At 43.9% G+C, this 20,628-nt stretch overlaps 1 pseudogene; it reads left to right on the forward strand.

Moving 5' to 3' along the window:
* The first annotated feature begins 5,548 nt into the window (after window positions 1-5,548).
* Window positions 5,549-6,517, forward strand: LOC140723487 (uncharacterized; annotated as a pseudogene).
* Window positions 6,518-20,628: the final 14,111 nt, after the last annotated feature.

Consider the following 20,628-nt stretch of genomic DNA (forward strand, 5'->3'; position numbering starts at 1 on the left):
CACACACACTGCCCGACCCATCCGCCGCATTCCCCACATTATTCCATATTTATACCAGATACATGTCTACTTTTCCACACCATATCTGCACCGATCCCTTTTCCTCCACCCCCAGGTCACAGAGTCACGGGCTCGATTCCCATCACGGTCCGAAACATAATTCAAGCCCAAACAGGAAGTGTTCACGTTTCATTTAAATCGGTTCTGTGTTTATAAACACTAATTTGTATTCAAATTCCTCCGGCTTCAGTGGACAGGAACACTGAAACATTAAGTGAGAAACAGCAGGAGGTGGCCATTCTGCCCATCTAACAATCAACAAGATGGCGGTTGCTCTCCCATCTCAGCCACGTTTCTGTCCGATCCTCATTTCCTCGATCCTTTCGGTCTCCACACATCTGCCGGACTCTTTTCTACCTGAGAACGATCACTGAGTCTTCACCGCTCTCTGTGGAGGGGATTTACAGATATTCACCACCCTCGGAATGGAGACATCCAATCATCTCAGTCCCGGACCATCCACCCACTTTTTCAGAGACTGGGATCCCTGGATCAAACGGTAATGATGTGCATTTCAATGTGTTCTCCTCTCAGTCCTCGATTCTCTAAATGACATTTAGAGTTATCACATTTGATCTTTCTTCAAGTTATGACCCCACCACTCCAGGGATCAGTCAGGTGAATCTTCATTGCACTCTCTATAACAAATACTCTCTAACCTCTTTGTTCATCCTCTATGGAATTAATTTCCATCTTCTGCAGCCCCGTGTTGCCCCAACCACTCACCTCCCACCCCTGTCACTATTTTCGCCTTCAACCTACCCCCTCACCTGAATCCCCAGCTCTTGCCCCATCCCCACCCCTCACCCTTTTTCTCTGACTATTTCCCGTCCACTCTCAGTCCAGAGGGAGGGTCTCGCCCCGAAATGTTGACCGTCTATTTCCCTCCACAGATGCTGCCCGACCCACTGAGTTCCTCCGGCAATTTTTTCTTTGGTCTGTATAACCCGTGTTAGTATGGGGATCGGGAATTTACACCATATTGCAGGGATAGGGTTTGTGTTAATGGACTTTTCGGTGAGACAACAACATTAATCACGCGTTTCCTCACTGAATCCAGTGTTGTGAGATGTAAAGTCCCCTGTTATGTGTCCGGCTGTGCCGTGTTGTTGGTGGAGTGGGCAGCGTGGTGTTTGTCTCGATTCAGGTCACAACAACAAAATTGCCAGCGGGGTCCACACACAGTGTATCAGTCAACAGAAAACCTCTCGTCCCTGCAGTCTTTGTCTCCTGGTAAACTCAACACCCTGGCAGTGTGACCCATAGATGCCCCTTCCTCTCAGAGTCAGGGAATCATTCTGTCAGCTGATCGACGAGAGGATATTATATTTATTGGTCATTAAAGTTCACCCAGATTTGTTTGGACGGATTTGATGTGGAGTTCGGGGTGTCACAGTGAAAGGGCCGGATGGCCGAACTCTCCCCGTTGTCCAATCGTCCTTCCCGGTGAGGCGACACTTCACCTGTCAAGCTTCTGCAGTCGCCCATTGTGTCCGCTGCTCCCGATGCGGCCGCCTCGACGCTGGTGACACCGGATCCTCCTCAGTTTTGCCGGGTAGGAATGTTTTTTAACGGGAGTCGATATTTTTCTTCCCTTTTGTGCGGGAGGGGTGGGTTTTGGGGGTTGATGATCGGGAGGCCGTCATTTTTGATGCGGGGGGTGGGGAGGGAGTTTCATTTTTTTTTCTCTCTGAACGACTTTCCTGTTTTCTTTGTTTCGATGTTCTCTGGAGAAGAAAAAAAAACTCAGCGTTGTTTATGGATACCTGCTTTGATAATAAATTAACCTTTGAACTATCCGATCCGAGCAGGACTTACTTAGTTAGTCACTCAGACAGGAACAGTCTGTGAATGCTCCCACCCAATTCACCGATTCCCCTCACACCACAGATATATCTGTCCAGATACTTCCCACACAAGACAGGCTGGAGCCAAAATTTTTACTACATGACAGACCCTAAAGAGAAATTACAAAATAGTCATAATGGATTACACACACAGAACAGACTGAAGCTGTCCTAACTCTACACATGAGTGCACAAGGAGATAAGCATCCTGAAACCCGAGCTAGCGACCCTGAAGAAGAAATATGGCTCAGCACAGCTTAGCACATTGGTTCGTCATCAGAAGTTTCTTTCAGAAAAACAGGCTGCTATTTTTAATGTAGTGTTAACCATTTTGCATACTATATCATTCCCTCCTTTAGATCATTCATGATTAACAAAGTAGTAACTTTTTACGGAGAAAGAAACCAAGTAGAGCATTAATTTCTCAATGGGTAAAAACGCATACATCAGTAATTATAACAATGATATGTACAACCATTTGGACATAATGCAATATCATGCCCCACATATTACCGACAGGTCTTCGAAGATCACCATTTCGACCCTTCGGTGAACCCGTGTAAATCCTGCCCTACTCTCTTCATGCTGTCAGTCTCCTTGGCAGTGTGGTTGGAGAGGGATGTAACGTTAGTAGCCTCATCAGGGATATAGGTGCAGTATTCTGTGTCAATAATAGCACAGGTTCCCCTTTTCTCAGCTGGGATAAAATCTAAAGCCGTACGATTCTGTATGACTGTTTGCCGGATTGCAATCATTTCAGTGGATATTTCTGTTACTTGGGCCTGTGTTTCCGTCAGGGCCCCTGCAGTATTGTGGCCAGCTCCTCAAGTGCTGTTAGCCAAATTGATTATCTCTCGTGAATTCCTGGCTACACCAGTGGAGAGAAAAGCGATCATCCAAAATCGCTCAGTCTCAGTTATTCCTCTCGGCTGCTGGGCACCTGCAGTTATGGCCAGGATGCATGTTTCCCAGTATAGGAAGTTCAACTTGGTGGGGGCCTGCGATACCATCCCTCAAAACACCGACAGCCACAGTCATCTCTGACTGGACCACAGTTACTCACTCTCTTCCCCAGGTGTTATTTGAGGAAGCCCAGGCTGAGAGTTCCTCAATCTGGTTTAGCAGGATTACAGACGTTGGAAGGAAGGTTATACCTGTTTGGCAAGGTGTGACCGAGAGAGAGAAAGGTGTTAACATGGGGCCCCCCAGAATGACATAAACACAAAGACCTCTGTTACATTCCTGTAACGGTTTAAATGAACCAGCAGCAATAGACCACACCTGGAGTGTGCTTTTGATGTGAAAACCAGTGTCTTTATCCGTATCTACTTATAATATAACAAATTAAGCAAAATAATCAAAAGCTAAAAGTGTTATGAGGACACATATGTGTAAATATAACTCCCAAACCACTGAGCGCAGGGAATACCAAGCTTAAAGTCTTGAGACGGTAAAGTATGAAAGTTCAGTTCATCCACGGGATCAATGACGAGAGAGAGATATTTGTAATGCAAGGTGAATGTCAAGAGAAGGCAATTACTTTGAATTCCACAAATTCCACAGTGGTAAAACAAGATAACAGTCGCTGTAGGTCTTATCCGTTGTTGTTCTAAATGCACATACGAATTATATCCAAAAGTAGCTTATCACAGGAGTACTGTCTTCAGAAGGATCTACCTCCCAAGCAAGGGTTAACACACAGGTAGATTCCGCAAGGTACTCCCAATCCAGATCCAACACACAAAGTATTACCGACAGTGATTTCCACAGAATATCCCTTCTCACAAGTGGATACCGCATAACACACCCGAATCCAGCTAAGGGTTAACAAAAGTGGTAGCCACGAGATACTCCAACAAAATCCCCATATGGATTATACGAATCATCACCAACAGTGATTGGTCACAGGGGTACCTCTTCAAGTGAATTACCACACCCAGGCAAGGGTTAGCACAAGTGGTCCTCACATGATACTCCCAAACCAACAGATCCACTCCAATGGATCAAACAAAGTGACAATCACACATTCGGTATACGCTGGATCAATAGTCAACCCACTCTTGTGGGCATAGGAGAGTCCAAACAGTGGCCTTTGGCCACTAGGCCCTTTGTTTCGAACTTTCCATCTTCTGTCTTTCTCTCTGGCTGACTGTGTTTGTGACTGTCCTTGCTTAAATAAAACAAACTGTGAGCTATGTAAACACAAGCTGCAAGCAAGTGTAAACACGCTGCATCGTCAAATAGTTCCGCCCCTCTATACACAGGAATTTAGTAGGAGAATTTAGAATTTAGTATTTTCTCCCCGTATTGCCTTTTCAGATATTTTCTGTTGCTCTTTAAAGGTTTCCCAATCCTCTGCCTTCCCTCTCATCTTTGCTATGTTATACATCTTCTCTTTTATTTTTATACTGTCCTTGACTTCCCTTGTGATCCACGGTCGCCCCCTACTCCCTTCAGCTGGCTTTTACCACTGAGATGGGGTGGGACTACAACCAGAGGCCATGGGTTAAGGGTGAAAGGTGAAATGTTAAGGTGAAGATGAGGGGAAACATCTTCACACAGACAGTCATCCGGGTGTGGAATGAGCAGCCAGCACAAGTGGAGCATGCGAGCTCAATTTCAACATTTAAGAGGTTCGTGTAGGTACCTGGATGGTAGGGTTGTGGGAGTGGGCAGTTTAATTAGTTCAGCACAAAACAAATGGCCCAAATGGCCTGTTTCTGTATTGTAATTTCCCACAAGAACCTGAAGTAACGCTAATATTCACTCTAAATCCTTTTAACAGCTGGGCAGACCAACCATTCACCTCAGCAGGGATTTTTTATATGGCGTTAAAATTGTGGAACTTTAAGTTAATAATACGTGACAGAAAATCCCAGATGCACGTCAGGAAAGACAATTTGTGTGAGAGTGTTTAATTTACTGTGGGGCCAGGTGCCCATGCAGCTCAGAGGAAGAGGGATTAATACCAATGGAGAGAGTCAAACTGAGCCAGTGTACAAATTGCAGATGGCAGAAATGCCCCATTCTTATAGAGACAGGAAGAGCATCGGGGAATTGATGGTCATTCCAGATACCAGCACTCTGCCCAGTCAGGAGATGATTTCTCTGTCCAATTTGGGTTCAACCTCATTGTAACAGTGAGGAACAGCCAGAGCAAAACTTGGCGACTCAAGTAATCTTATCTGAAATGTTGTCCTACAGCCATTGATGGACTTTGTAAATCAATTCACAGGTTAAAACGAGAAAGAATTTGTCTCCAGGAATCTCAAACACAACACGCCAGTTTTGCTGTCTCTGTCTAGGTATTTAAGAAGTGGAGCGAGCGATTCAATCGACTATCCTTCCTACTCAAGACTGTGGGGAGGGATTTATTCGGTCATCTGACCAACTGGCACGCCCGTCATTTTACACAGGAGAAAGGCCAGTCACCTGCTCAGACAGTGGAAATAGATTCACTCGGTCATCTCAACTGAAGGTACATCAGCAAGTTCACACTGGACAAGACCATTCACCTGTTCTGTTTGTGAGAAAGGATTCAATTGGCCTTCCCACCTGCGGACACACCGTCAGTTCACACTGGGCAGAGGCTCATGATCTGCTGAATTTGTGGGAAAGGATTCACTCAATCATATGACGTAATGGCACACCAGCGGGTTCACACTGGGGAGAGGCCATTCACCTGCTCAGAATGTGCGAAACTATTCACTCGGTCATCCGACCTACAGAGAGACCAGCGAGTTCACACTGGAGAGAGGCCGTTCACCTGCTCAGAATGTGGGAAGAGATTCACTCAGTCATCCGACCTACAGAGACACCAGCGAGTTCACACTGGAGAGAGGCCGTTCACCTGCTCAGAATGTGGGAAGAGATTCACTCAGTCATCCGACCTACAGAGACACCAGAGAGTTCACACTGGGGAGAAGCCCTTCATTTGTTCAGAATGTGGGAAGCGATTCACTCGATCTTCCACCCTACAGATACATCAGCGAGTTCACACTGGGGAGAAGCCGTTCATCTGCTCAGTCTGTGGGAAGGGATTCAGTCAGTCATCCAGCCTACGGAATCACTTGCGAGTTCACACTGGGGAGAAGCCATTCGCCTGCTCAGTCTGTGGGAAGGGATTCAGTCATTCATCCAACCTACAGAGTCATCAGCGAGTTCACACCGGGGAGAGGCCATTCACCTGCTCAGTCTGTGGGAAGGCATTCACTCTATCACACCACCTACAGAGACATCAGCGAGTTCACACTGGGGAGAGGCCATTCACCTGCTGAGTCTGTGGGAAGGCATTCACTCTATCACACCACCTACAGAGACATCAGCGAGTTCACACTGGGGAGAAGCCGTTCACCTGCTCAGTCTGTGGGAAGGGATTCACTCTATCACACCATCTACAGAGACATCAGCGAGTTCACACTGGGGAGAAGCCGTTCACCTGCTCAGTCTGTGGGAAAGGATTCACTCAGTCATCCACCCTACAAAGACACCAGCGAATTCACACTGGGGAGAAGCCGTTCACCTGCTCAGAATGAGGGAAAGGATTCACTCAGTCATCCCACCTACTGGCACATCAGTCAGTTCACAATGGGGAGTTGCCGTTGTTATAAATCCCTAGATTTCGTTTGCTGTAGACTGCCAGTTTAAGAGAGAGAAATTTAAAAGTTAAATCAGTTTGACTTGCAGCTTGTTCACATCGCGTGCAGCTTGTTTAGTTTTAACCGAGGACACAGACACTCAAAGTCAGACGGAGACGAAGTAGGTAAAATGGAAGGATCAAAACCAGGGAACTAGTGGCCAAGGGTCACTGATTGCAATTTTCCTATGCCCACAAGGGTGGGTTGATTATCGATTCAGCGAACTCAAATGTGTGGTTGTCACCTCGTTTGATCCGTAGGAGTGGATCTGATTTGGGGTATCCTGTGAAGACCACTAATGTGTTAACCCTTGCCTGGGTGTGGTGGGGTTATTCACTTGAAGACGATACCCCTTGTGACAAGTCACTTTCCGTGATAATTCGTATGTGGATTTGGAATGATGACGGATAAAATTTACAGCAACTGTTTTCTTGTTTTACCACCATGAAACCTGTGGAATTCGACATAATTGCCTTCTCTCAACATTTACGCTGGATTACAAATATCTCTCTCATCACCTATTCCATGGTTGAACTGAACTTTCATACTTTGTCATCTCAAGACGCCAAGCCTTGTTTCTCCCGAAATCAATAGTCTGGGAGATATATTTGCACACATATATACACATAACACATTTGTTTATCTTGTTTAAGTTATTATATTATAAGTAGATTCTAATAAAGTTGGTTCTAACATTAAAAACAGACTCCAGGTGTAGCCTATTGCTGGTGTTCGTTTCTAAAGCGTTACAATTCATAACAAAATTTGGGCCTGCATCTGGGACATGAACAGATTTGGGGGCGTAGTCATTAATTATCGATTTCATTGGGGAAATTCCTTTTGATTTATTTGTGTGTGAAAAATCAGTAGCAATGGGTGTTGATAAATGTCTCGAAGTGCCAGGCATTGGAGGACGCCAGAAGGATTGAGTTGTTACATATTGGTAAAAGGTTAAAACTTGCTAATCGGAAATCGACAATGAGGAGAGCACAGATGCGGAGTGTAATAGCTGAACATTATGTATCTGAGGGTGTGTTTAAAGTGGACGAGTTGGAGGTGTTTCCTGAAAGTAAACCTAGTGAGCTTGAGCTCCAGTACAAGTGAAAAAAATTAAATGCGGAGGCTGCGGAAAGGCAGAGGCAGTTCGAGCTGGAAAAGATAGAGAGATTGCAGCAAAGGGGTCGAGCTTTAGACTCTTGTGATAAGTTTAAGGCCAGTCCGGAAGTTAAATTTGTGCCTCCAGATGGCTGCTCAGAATTTAATGTGGCCACAAGAGGTTTGGCCTATTCTCTTACAAAGTGTAATTAAGGGGAACGCTCAGCAAGCCTATTCTGCTTTGACAGTTGATGAAGCAGCTGATTATGACATAGTGAAACAGGCTGTGCTCAAAGCTTACGAGCTGGTCCAAGAAGCATACAGGCAGAAGTTTAGAAATTTGAGGAAGTCTGTGAACCAGTCTTATATGGAACTTGTTTATGAGAGGTTTTTGTGTTTTGACCGCTGGTGCACATATAAAAATATAAATGATGATTTTAACAGTTTGTAAGAGTTGATTTTAATTGAAGAATTCAGAGGGTGCGTGCCTGATGACATAAAGAGATATTTAGTAGATGAAAAGGATGCTGCCACTTTGCAGGAGTCTGCTGGATTAGCAGATAAGTTTGCTTTAACTCATAAGGTTAAATTTATCCCGAATAAGGGCGTCCAAAAGAGTAGCACGGATCACCAGGGTAAACCAGAAATTAAAGCTGGGACTAGTGACAAGAGTAAGGATGAAAGGAAGCAGTTGAAGGAGAAATGTTCTCATCTTACTTGTTACTATTGTACGAAAGCTGGTCATATGATGGCTAATTGTTGCCTCCTGGGGAAGAAAAAGGAAAAGGAGGCAGTCCCGAATGCTTGTGATCAGTCTGTTGAAGCACCTGTAAACCCACAGGTTTCTGAACATTCTGACTGAGGCTCAGTTAAGGAAAAAGGAAAAGGAGGCAGTCCCGAATGCCTGTGTTCAGTATGTTGAAGCACCTATAAACCCACAGGGTTCTGAACATTCTGTTTGAGGCTCGGATAAGGAAAAAGAAAAGGAGGCAGTCCCGAATGCCTGTGATCAGTCTGTTGAAGCACCTGTCAACCCACAGGGTTCTGAACATCCTGTTGAGGCTCAGATAAGGATTTGAGAGGTCTGACCCAGTTAAGAAGAGATTCGATCATTTTATGTCAGATGGGATTGTATTATTAAAGGAAGGGTCAACCCCGGTACCACTGAAAATTGTTTGAGATACAGAGGCTTCTCAGTCACTTATATGAGACAGCATTCCAAAGTTTGGTGATGAGACTGAAACAGGTGAGGTAAATATTATTAAAGGCATTGGGGGAGGCGTGGTTTCTGTTCCATTGTACAAGGTAACTTTACTGTCAGGGTTGGTTTCGGGACCTGTTAAAATCGGATTGTGCTCCAGTTTACCGGTGGAAGATGTTACTTTGCTGTTAGGGAATGACCTGGCAGATGGTAAAGTAGTTCCTGCAGTGTAGTTGACAACTAAGCCAACCACTGACGACACACGGATGGATTTTAACATTTATCCTTCCTGCGCAGTAACTCGAAGTGTGGTTGAAAAGTCTGCCGACGCAGACGGTTCTGTGCAGCATGATTCTGATACCCATGATAGCCAAAATCGGGATTCAGGTTATGATGAGTTGTCAGGGACTTTTCTGCCTTCATTGTTTCAACAGGATTCAGGTGGCAAGTTTGATGAAAAAGATTTATCCCTGTCTAGGAAGGAGTTTATAGCAGAACAGAACCGAGACCGTGAGACTGAAGCTTTAAAAGAAACAGCTGTCTCAGATGATGAGATTAAGAAAGTGCCAGTAGGGTATTATCTCAAGGATGGAGTGATAATGAGGAAGTGGAGGCCACCTGCTATACCAGAGAGTGAGGAATGGGCAATTGTTCACCAAGTTGTAGTTCTTAAAGTTGAAAGGACTTAAATTTGAACTTTGGCCCACAGTATGCCCTTTGGTGTCCATTTTCGAGTGAATATAACTGTAAACAGGTTTATGAAATAATTTTACTGGCTTAATTTCAGGAAAGATGTGACCTTTTGCAAACCTGTCACACTTGTCCATTTGTGGGTAAACCCCACCAGGTCACACCAGTGGCCCCACTGTGGTCTATACCTGCATTCGGTGAACCCTTTTCTAAAGTTATAGTGGATTGTGTTGGCCCATTGCCGAAGCCTAAACCTGGCCATCAGTAAGTACACAGTATTATGTCTACTGCATCCAGATTCCCAGAGGCAATACCTCCAGAAATATTAAAGCTAAAACTGTAGCGAAAGTTCTTACCAAGTTTTTTTTTCACTTTTTCTGGATTGCCTAATGAAATCCAGTCTGATCAAGAAAGTAATTTTACACATGTATTATTTCAGTAGGTATTTTATGAACTAGGAGCTGAACAAATAACATCATCTGCGTACCATCTGGAATCACAAGGGCTGCAGAAAGTTTTCATTCTACACTCAAAACAATGATTAAGTCATACTGCGTTGAAAATGGAAAAGACTGGGATGAAGGAATATATATATATTTATTTTTGTTCTCAGTAAGAGTCAGTACAGGATCACTGGGCTTTAGTTCACTTGAACTATTTGGTTGTCGACTGAGGGAACCTTTGACCTTGTTAAAGGTACAGTGGATTGATGGGGATGTACATGTTAACTTGTTAGACTATGTTTTGAAGTTCAATAAAAACTACACCAAGCGTGTTGTCTAGTGAGACAAAACTTAAAGATTTCTCAAAAAAAATGAAGTGCTGGTTTGATAAGCGGGCTTGCGAAAGAAAATTCCAGGTGGGGGATATCTTATCTTATCTTATTTTATCTCCAATGTTGACGAATCCACTCCAGGTGAAACTCAATGGACCGTATGAAATAGGCTCTCAAATTAACGTTGTAAATTATGTTATTAAAACACCCGACTGACGTAAACTAACACAGGTTGTACACAGAAATATGATAAAGCCTTATTTTGACAAACAGGCACCATCTGTGAGTGTTGCTGTCAAAACATATGAATCTGGTAACCCTGAGAATAAAACAATTGTCTTGTCTGAGACATTTCACAAGCCAAACGTGGCCCCAGTTAGGCTAATAAACTCGGTTGTTCTGGAAAAAAAAATGATAACAAGCTGGGTCATTTGCAGCCAGAGCAACAACAGCTGAAGGAATTAATTCTGAAGTTTAAAGATTTATTTCCTGATGTTCCCAAGCAAAACACGGTCGTAGTACATGATGTAGATATTGGTCAAGCCAAACCGATTAAACAACACCAATATCGTATGAAAGTAGAAAAGAGTAAATTGACTGAGCAAGAATTTGAATATATGCTGGAAAATGGTATTATTAGTCCTGCAGCATCAGATTGGAGTCACCCACCGCTATTGTGCCAAGACCTGATGGCAGTATTAGATTTTGCACTGATTATAGGAAGGTAAATGCAGCAACAAAAAGAGATGCCTATCCTATCCCTAGGGTGGATGATTGTATCGATAAAGCTGGAAAAGCTAAATTTCCAACAAAGATTGATTAGTTGAAAGGGTTTTGGTGTGTTCCATTGATGGACAGAGGTAGAGAAATTTCTGCGTTTGTGATACCTTCTGGGTTGTATGAATACAATGTTTTGCCGTTTGGAATGAAAAATGGTCCAGAATCATTTCAGAGAACGTTTGATTCTGTAATTCGAGGGTTAGATCACACAGGTGCCTATATTGATGACTTAGTCACAGGGGGTGACATTTGGGAAGAGCATATCTCTGCAGTAGAGAAGCTGTTTAACAGGCTTTCCCAGGCCAGCCTTACATTTAGCTAAGATTGAATTTTGCCATGTCACTGTGACTTATCTTGGCTATGTTGTAGGTCAAAGCAAGTTGGCTCCTGTTCAGGCAAAAGTCCAGGCAATTTTTGAAGTTCCTATTTCGACTGGTAAGAAGGTTTCTGGGAATGGTTGGATAAAGTTCAGCAAGAACTTTACTGATATCGCTCTTCCTCTGACTAATGTCCTGAAGAGGGGTCAAAAGTTTGTTTGTACCGAGCCTTGTCAGGAGGCATTTGATCGATTGAAAGCCATTTTTATGTCATTAACCTGTGCTCAGGGCACCTGACTTTACAAAGCCATTTTCTATAGTTGTGGATGCCAGTAATGAAGCTGTCGGGGCAGTGTTATTACAGGAAGATGTTGATGATGTTGAACAGCCTGTAGCTTACTTTTCGAGAAAATTCAATCAGCCTCAAATAAATTATTCCACCTTAGCCGGCTCACTTTTGACATTTAAGAAAAACTTGGACAGATATATGGATGAGAGGGGCGTGGAGGGACATGGCCCAGGTGCAGGTGAGTGGGACGAGGCAGAAAAATGGTTCGGCACAGCCAAGAAGGGCCAAAAGGCCTGTTTCTCTGCTGTAATGTTCTGTGGTTATTAGAGAAAGAGTTGTTGTCACTCATCTTGGCTTTGCGGCATTTTGATGTTGATGTTTGTCCTGAGAAGAAACCTCTTGTAGTTTATACTGATCATAAACTGTCGGTGTTTTTGATTAAGGTAAAGGGCAAAACCAGATGATTGTTAAACTAGTATCTGATTTTGCAAGAATATGGTATTGTGATAATGCATATGAAAAGCACGGACAATATCATTGCCGATTGTCTTTCCAGATGGAAGCTTACAGTTTTAATAGTGAAGCAGAATCTGGTATTTGCATACGATTCTGCAATGTGTTACATGATAACCATACATGCATTATTTTACATACTGTAGCTTGCTGTTAAAATTTTTCTCTTTTAGTTCAGAAAGAAATTTCCTTTGTGGGGGGCGAAGTGTTATGTATCTCTTGGTATCGTTTGCTGTGGACTGTCACTTTAAGAGAGTGCCTGAGTGAGGAGGGGACGAACAATGACGTCAGCCGCTGACTTTCTCAGCTCACTTTCGATTTTTACAGAGAGAGAGCTCAAGGAGGCGGGACTGTCTGACTTGCAGCTTGTTTACATTACTCGCAGTTTGTTTCGTTTTAAGCGAGGACACAGACACTCACAGTCAGAAGGACGCAAAAAAAGAGAACAAAAGGATTTAGACAAGGAAGCTAGTGGCCAAGGGTCACTGTTTGGAACTCTCCTGTGCCCACAAGGGTGGTTTGATTATCGATCCAGTGCACATCGAATGTGCGCCTGTCACCACGAATAATCCACAGGAGTGGATTTTGTTTGGGGAATCCTGTGGAGACCACTTACGTGTTAACCCTTGCCTGGGTATGTGGTGTGGCGATTCACTTGAAGACGATATCCCTATGAGAAACACGAGGAAATCTGAAATTCAAACAACAACACACACAAAATGCTGGTGGAACACAGCAGGCCAGGCAGCATGTATAGGGAGAAGCGCTGTCGACGTTTCGGACCGAGACCCTTCGTCAGGACAAACCGAAAGGTAAGATAGTAAGATATTTGAAAGTAGTGGGGGGAGGGGAATTGCGAAATGATAGGAGAAGACTGAAGGGGTGGGATGAAGCTAAGAGCTGGAAAGGTGATTGGCGAAAGTTATACAGAGCTGGAGAAGGGAAAGAATCATGGGACGGGAGGATTCGGGAGAAAGAAAGTGGGGAGGCGTAGATGGAGAACAGGTAAACAACTAAACGTGTCACAGATGGGGTAAGAAGGGGAGGAGGGACATTAACAGAAAGACATTTTAATTACACGTCCCATTCCCATTCTGATATGTCTATCCATGGCCTCCTCTATTGTCAAAATGAATCCAAACTCAGGTTGGAGGAACAATACCTTATAATCGGTTGGGTAGCCTCCAACACGATGGCATGAACATTGACCTCTAACTTCCGTTAATGCCCCTCTTTCCCTTCTTACCCCATCCCTGACATATTTAGTTTTTTGCCTGTTCTCCATCTCCCTCTGGTGTTCCCCCCCCCCACCTTCTTTCTTACTCCTGAGGCCCCCCGTCCCATGATCCTTTCCCTTATCCAGCTCTGTATTACTTTTGCCAATCACCTTTCCAGCTCTTAGCTTCATCCCACCCCCTCCGGTCTTCTCCTATCATTTCGCATTTCCCACTCCCCCCACAACTTTCAAATCTCTTACTATTTTCCCTTTAGGTTAGTCCTGACGAAGGGTCTCGGCCCGAAACTTCGACAGCGCTTCTCCCTATAGATGCTGCCTGGCCTGCTGTGTTCCACCAGCATTTTGTGTGTGTTGTTGATCCCTGTGACAAGTCACTTTCGGTGATAATTTGTATGTGGATTTGGAAAGGCGACGGATAAAATCTACGGCGACTGTTCTCTCATTTTATCTCCGTGGAACCTATGGAATTCAACGTATTTGTCTTCTCTCTGTATTTGCCCTGGATTACAAATATCTCTCTCCCATCCCTTATTCCATGAATGAACTACACTTTCATACTTTACCATCTCAAGACTCTAAGCCTTGTTCCCCTCCCCCCCACCCACCACTGAGCTCAATAGTTTGGGAGTTATATTTACACATGCATATACACACATATCTTGCTTAAGTTACTATATTGTAAGTAGATACTAATGAAGATAGTGCTTTTAACATCAAAAACGTGCTAGTCAGAGCAGAAATAGGACGATATTTCAGATGACTACGTGGCTTGAAAAGTGGTGCAAGGGGGAGGGATTCAAATTTTTGGGGCATTGGAACCTGTTCTGGGGGAGGTGGAACCGGTATGTCTGCGCCTGGGCTGGACTGGAACCAATGTCCTAGGGGAGCGTTTGCTACTGCTGTTCAGGAGGACTTAAACTAACGTGGCAGGGGAATGGGAACAGGTGCAGAGAGACAGAGGTGTGTAAAATGAGGGTAGAAGCAAAAAGTAGTAAGGTGAAAAGTAAAAATGGCAGGCAGGCAAATCCAGGGCAAAAAGCAACAAGAGCCACTTTTCAACATAATTGTATAAGGGCTAGGAGTGTTGTGAAAACAAGCCTGAAGGCTTTGTGTGTCAATGAGAGGAGCATTCGTAACAAGGTGGATGAATTGAATGTGCAGATAGTTATTAATGAATACGATATAGTTGGGATCACAGAGACATGGCTCCAGGGTGACCAAGGATGGGAGGTCAACATCCAGGGATATTCAATATTCAGGAGGGACAGACAGGAAAGAAAAGGAGGTGGGGTAGCATTGTTGGTTAGAGAGGAGATTAACGCAATAGAAAGGAAGGACATTAGCCTGGAGGATGTGGAATCGATATGGGTAGAGCTGCATAACACTAAGGGGCAGAAAACGCTGGTGGGAGTTGTGTACAGGCCACCTAACAGTAGTAGTGAGGTTGGGGATGGCATTAAACAGGAAATTAGAAATGCGTGCAATAAAGGAACAGTAGTTATAATGGGTGACGTCAATCTACATGTATATTGGGTGAACCAAATTGGTAAGGGTGCTGAGGAAGAGGATTTATTGGAATGTATGCGGGATGGTTTTCATGAACCAAGATGTTGAGGAACCAACTAGAGAGCAGGCCATTCTAGATTGGGTATTGAGCAATGAGGAAGGGTTAGTTAGCAATTTTTTCGTGCGAGGCCCCTTGGGTAAGAGTGATCATAATATGGTGGAATTCTTCATTAAGATGGAGATTGACATAGTTAATTCAGAAACAAAAGTTCTGAACTTAAAGAAGGGTAACTTTGAAGGTATGAGACGTGAACTAGCTAAGATAGACTGGCAAATGATACTTAAAGGGTTGACGGTGGATATGCAATGGCAAGCATTTAAAGATCGCATGGATATACTACAACAATTATTCATCTCAGTTTGGCAAAAGAATAAACCAGGGAAGGTAGTGCACCCGTGGCTGACAAGGGAAATTAGGGATAGTATCAAGTCCAAAGAAGAAACATATAAATTAGCAAAAAAAAAGCGGGGCACCTGAGGACTGGGAGAAATTCAGAGACCAGCAGAGGAGGACCAGGGCTTAATTAGGAAAGGGAAAAAAGATTATGAGAGAAAGCTGGAAGGGAACATAAAAACTGACTGTAAAAGCTTTTACAGATATGTGAAAAGAAAAAGATTGGTCAAGACAAATGTAGGTCCTTTACAGTCAGAAACAGGTGAATTGATCATAGGGAACAAGGACATGGCAGACAAATTGGATAGCTTCTTTGGTTCTGTCTTCACTAAGGAGGACATAAATAATCTTCCGGAAATAGTAAGGGACCGAGGGTCCAGTGAGATGGAGGAACTGAGGGAAATACATGTTAGTAGGGAAGTGGTGTTAGGTAAATTGAAGGGATTAAAGGCAGATAAATCCCCAGGGCCAGATGGTCTGCATCCCAGAGTGCTGAAGGAAATAGCCCAAGAAATAGTGAATGCAGTAGTGATAATTTTTCAAAACTCCTTAGATTCTGGATTAGTTCCTGAGGATTGGAGGGTGGCTAATTTAACCCCACTTTTTAAAAAAGGAGGGAGAGAAAAACCGGGGAATTATAGACAGGTTAGTCTGACGTCGGGTGTGGGGAAAATGCTCGAGTCGGTTTTCAAAGATGTGATAACAGCACACCTGGAAAGAGGTGAAATCACCGGATAAAGTCAGCATGGATTTGTGAAAGGAAAATCATGTCTGACGAATCTTATAGAATTTTTTAAAGATGTAACTAGTAGAGTGGATAGGAGAGAGCCAGTGGATGTGGTATATTTAGATTTCAAAAGGCTTTTGACAAGGTCCCACAAGGAGATTAGTGTGCAAACTTCAAGCACACGGTATTGGGGGTATGGTATTGATGTGGATAGAGAATTGGTTGGCAGACAGGAAGCAAAGAGTGGGAGTAAATGGGACTTTTTCAGAATGGCAGGCAGGGACTAGTGGGGTACCGCAATGCTCAGTGCTGGGACCCCAGTTGTTTACAATATATATTAATGATTTAGACGAGGAAATTAAATGCAGCAACTCCAAGTTTGCAGATGACACGAAGCTGGGCGGCGGTGTTAGCTGTGAGGAGGATGGTAAGAGGATGCAGGGTGACTTGAATAGGTTAGGTGAGTGGGCAAATTCATGGCAGATGCAATTGAATGTGGATAAATGTGAGGTTATCCACTTTGGTTGCAAAAATATGAAAACAGATTATTATCTGAACGGTGGCCGATTAGGAAAAGGGGAGGTGCAACGAGACCTGGGTGTCATTCTACACCAGTCATTGAAGGTGGGCATGCAGGTATAGCAGGCAGTGAAAAAGGCAAATGGTATGTTGGCATTCACAGCAAAAGGATTTGAGTACAGGAGCAGGGAGGTTCTACTGCAGTTGTACAAGGCCTTGGTGAGACCGCACCTAGAATATTGTGTGCAGTTTTGGTCCCCTAATCTGAGGAAAGACATTCTTGCCATAGAGGGAGTACAGAGAAGCTTCACCAGATTGATTACTGGGATGGCAGGACTTTCATATAAAGAAAGACTGGATCGACTAGGCTTATACTCACTGGAATTTAGAAGATTGAGGGGGAATCTTATTGAAACATATAAAATTCTAAAGGGAATGGACAGGCTAAATGCAGGAAGATTGTTTCCGATGTTGGGGAAGTCCAGAATGAGGGGTCACAGTTTAAGGATAAATTGGAAGCCTTTTAGGACCGAGATGAGGAAAAACTTCTTCACAGAGCGAGTGGTGACTTTGTGGAATTCTCTGCCACAGGAAACAGTTGAGGCCGGTTCATTGGCTAAATTTGAGGAAGTTAGATGTGGCCCTTGTGGCTAAAGGGATCGGGGGTATGGAGAGAAAGCAGGTACAGGGTTCTGATTTGGATGATCAGCCATGATCATACTGAATGGCGGTGCAGGCTCGAAGGGCCGAATGGCCTACCTCTACACCTATTTTCTATGTTTCTATGTTTCTATGTTTCTAAAACCAGACTCCAGGTGCAGTCTGTTCCTGCTGGTTCGTTTCTAAAGTGTTACTGTTCGTAACAAAATGCTAGAATCTATCCTGCCATGCCCTACGATCGTAGCTTATAACTCTTAACCCACCAGGTGCTGCATTCAATTAAACCTTGTGTCGTTCTAGCAAACAGAAACTGATTCTTGGAAAACTCAGTGAGATAGAAGGTGCAAGATAAGACTTCACAATGAAGTCAAATGTTACAGGAAACTTTACCGATACACTGTACATCTTTGCCTCAGTCAAAGTAAGAATTATAAAGCTCAATTGTTTAATCAAATGTTGTGTACAATTTGTTATTTCGGGGTACAGTACTGATTTGTAACAGGGGACACATCACGCAGCATCCACCCAAATGAGATTTCTGAAGTTTGGCTGGGTGGGGAGGGGACTATCACCTCCTATTTTAAGCTGCCAGCCGAAGCGAGAGTTACATAAGATTAGATGAATAAGCGAATCGCTTCCCAAATTCACAGTAGGTGAACAGCCGTTCCAAATCCACATACGAATGATAATCGAAAGTGACTTGTCACAGGGATCAACAACGCACACAAAATGCTGGTGGAACACAGCAGGCCAGGCAGCATCTATAGGGAGTTTCGGGCCGAGACCCTTCGTCAGGACTAACCTAAAGGGAAAATAGTAAGAGATTTGGAAGTCGTGGGGGGAGGGGGAAATGAGAAATGATAGGAGAAGACCGGAGGAGGTGGGATGAAGCTAAGAGCTGGAAAGGTGATTGGCGAAAGTGATACAGAGCTGGAGAAGGGAAAGGATCATGGAACGGGAGGCCTCGGGAGAAAGGGGGGGGGGGGGCAGATGGAGAGCAGGTAATCAACTAAATATATCAGGGATAGTGTAACAAGGGGAGGAGGAGCATTAACGGAAGTTAGACATTTTAATTACACGTCCCATTCCCATTCTGATATGTCTATCTATGGGCTCCTCTATTGTCAAAATGAATCCAAACTCAGGTTGGAGGAACAACACCTTATCTACCGGCTGGGTAGCCTCCAACCTAATGGCATGAACATTGACTTCTCTAACTTCCATTAATGCTCCTCCTCCCCTTCTTACCCTATCCCTGACATATTTAGTTGATTACCAGTTCTCCATCTGCCCCCCCCCCCTTTCTTTCTCCAGAGGCCTCCCGTTCCATGATTCTTTCCCTTCTCCAGCTCTGTATCACTTTCACCAATCACCTTTCCAGCTTTTAGCTTCATCCCACCACTTCCGGTCTTCTCCTATCATTTCGCATTTCCCCCTCACCCCACTACTTTCAAATCTCTTACTATCTTTCCTTTCGGTTTGTCCTGACGAAGGGTCTCTGCCCGAAACGTCGGCAGCGCTTCACCCTATATATGCAGCCTGGCCTGCTGTGTTCCACCAGCATTTTGTTTGTGTTGTTGTTTGAATTTCAGATTTCCTAGGGGATATCGTCTTCAAGTGAATCGCCACACCACATACCCAGGCAAGGGTTAACACGTAAGTGGTCTCCACAGGATTCCCCAAACAAAATCCACTCCTGTGGATTATTCGTGGTGACAGGCGCACATTCGATGTGCACTGGATCGATAATCAAACCACCCTTGTGGGCACAGGAGAGTTCCAAACAGTGACCCTTGGCCACTAGCTTCCTTGTCTAAATCCTTTTGTTCTCTTTCTTTGCGTCCTTCTGACTGTGAGTGTCTGTCTCCTCGCTTAAAACGAAACAAACTGCGAGTAATGTAAACAAGCTGCAAGTCAGACAGTCCCGCCTCCTTGAGCTCTCTCTCTGTAAAAATCAAAAATGAGCTGAGAAAGTCAGCGGCTGACGTCATTGTTAGTCCCCACCTCACTCAGGCACTCTCTTAAAGTGACAGTCCACAGCAAACGAAACCGAGAGATACATCACACTTCGCCCCCCCCCAAAGGAAATTTCTTTTTGATCTAAAAGAGCAAAAATTTTACTGCAAGCTACAGTATGTAAAATAATGCATGTATGATTATCATGTAACACATTGTAGAATCGTATACAAATACCAGATTGTGCCACTATTAAAACTGTAAAATCAGCATCTGGAAAGACAATCGGCAATGATATTGTCCGTGCTTTTCATATGCATTATCACAATGCCATATTCTTGCAAAATCAGACTCTAGTTTAACAATCATCTGGTTTTGTCCTTTACCTTAATCAAAAACACCAACAGATTATGATCAGTATAAACTACAAGAGGTTTCTTCTCAGGACAAACATCGACATCAAAATGCGGCAAGGCCAAGATGAGTGACAACAACTCTTTCTCTAAGAACCATAGAACATTACAGCACAGAAACAGGCCTTTTGGCCCTTCTTGGCTGTGCTAAACCATTTTTCTGCCTAGTCCCACTGACCTGCACCTGGGCCATATCCCTCCAAGCCCCTCTCATCCATATATCTGTCCAAGTTTTTCTTAAATGTCAAAAGTGAGCCGGCTAAGGTGGAATAATTTCTTTGATGCTCATTGAATTTTCTCGGAAAGTAAGCTACAGGATGTTCAACATCACCATCATCTTTTTGTAATAACACTGCCCCGGCAGCTTCATCACTGGCATCCACAACTATAGAAAACGGCTTTGTAAAGTCAGGTGCCCTGAGCACAGGTTAATGACATAAAAACGGCTTTCAATTGATCGAATGCCTCCTGACAACGCTCGGTCCAAATAAACTTTTTACCCTTCTTCAGGAGATTAGTCAGAGGAAGAGCGATATCAGTAAAGTTCTTGCTGAATTTTACCCAACCATTCCCAGAAACCTTCCAAGAGCCTTCTTACCAGTCGGAATAGGAACTTCAGAAATTGCCTGGACTTTTGCCTGAACAGGAGCCAACTTGCTTTGAGCTACAACATAGCCAAGATAAGTCACAGTTGCATGGCAAAATTCACACTTAGCTAAATGTAAGGCTGGCCTGGGAAAGCCTGTCAAACAGCTTCTCTACTGCAGAGATATGCTCTTCCCAAGTGTCACTCCCTGTGACTAAGTCATCAATATAGGCTTCTGTGTGTTCTAACCCTCGAATTACAGAATCAAACGTTCTCTGAAATGATCCGGGACCATTTTTACATTCCAAACGGCAAAACATTGTATTCATACCACTCAGAAGGTGTCACAAACGTAGAGATTTCTCT

The sequence above is a fragment of the Hemitrygon akajei genome, unplaced genomic scaffold (assembly GCF_048418815.1).
Source record: "Hemitrygon akajei unplaced genomic scaffold, sHemAka1.3 Scf000115, whole genome shotgun sequence".
NCBI lineage: Eukaryota > Metazoa > Chordata > Chondrichthyes > Myliobatiformes > Dasyatidae > Hemitrygon > Hemitrygon akajei.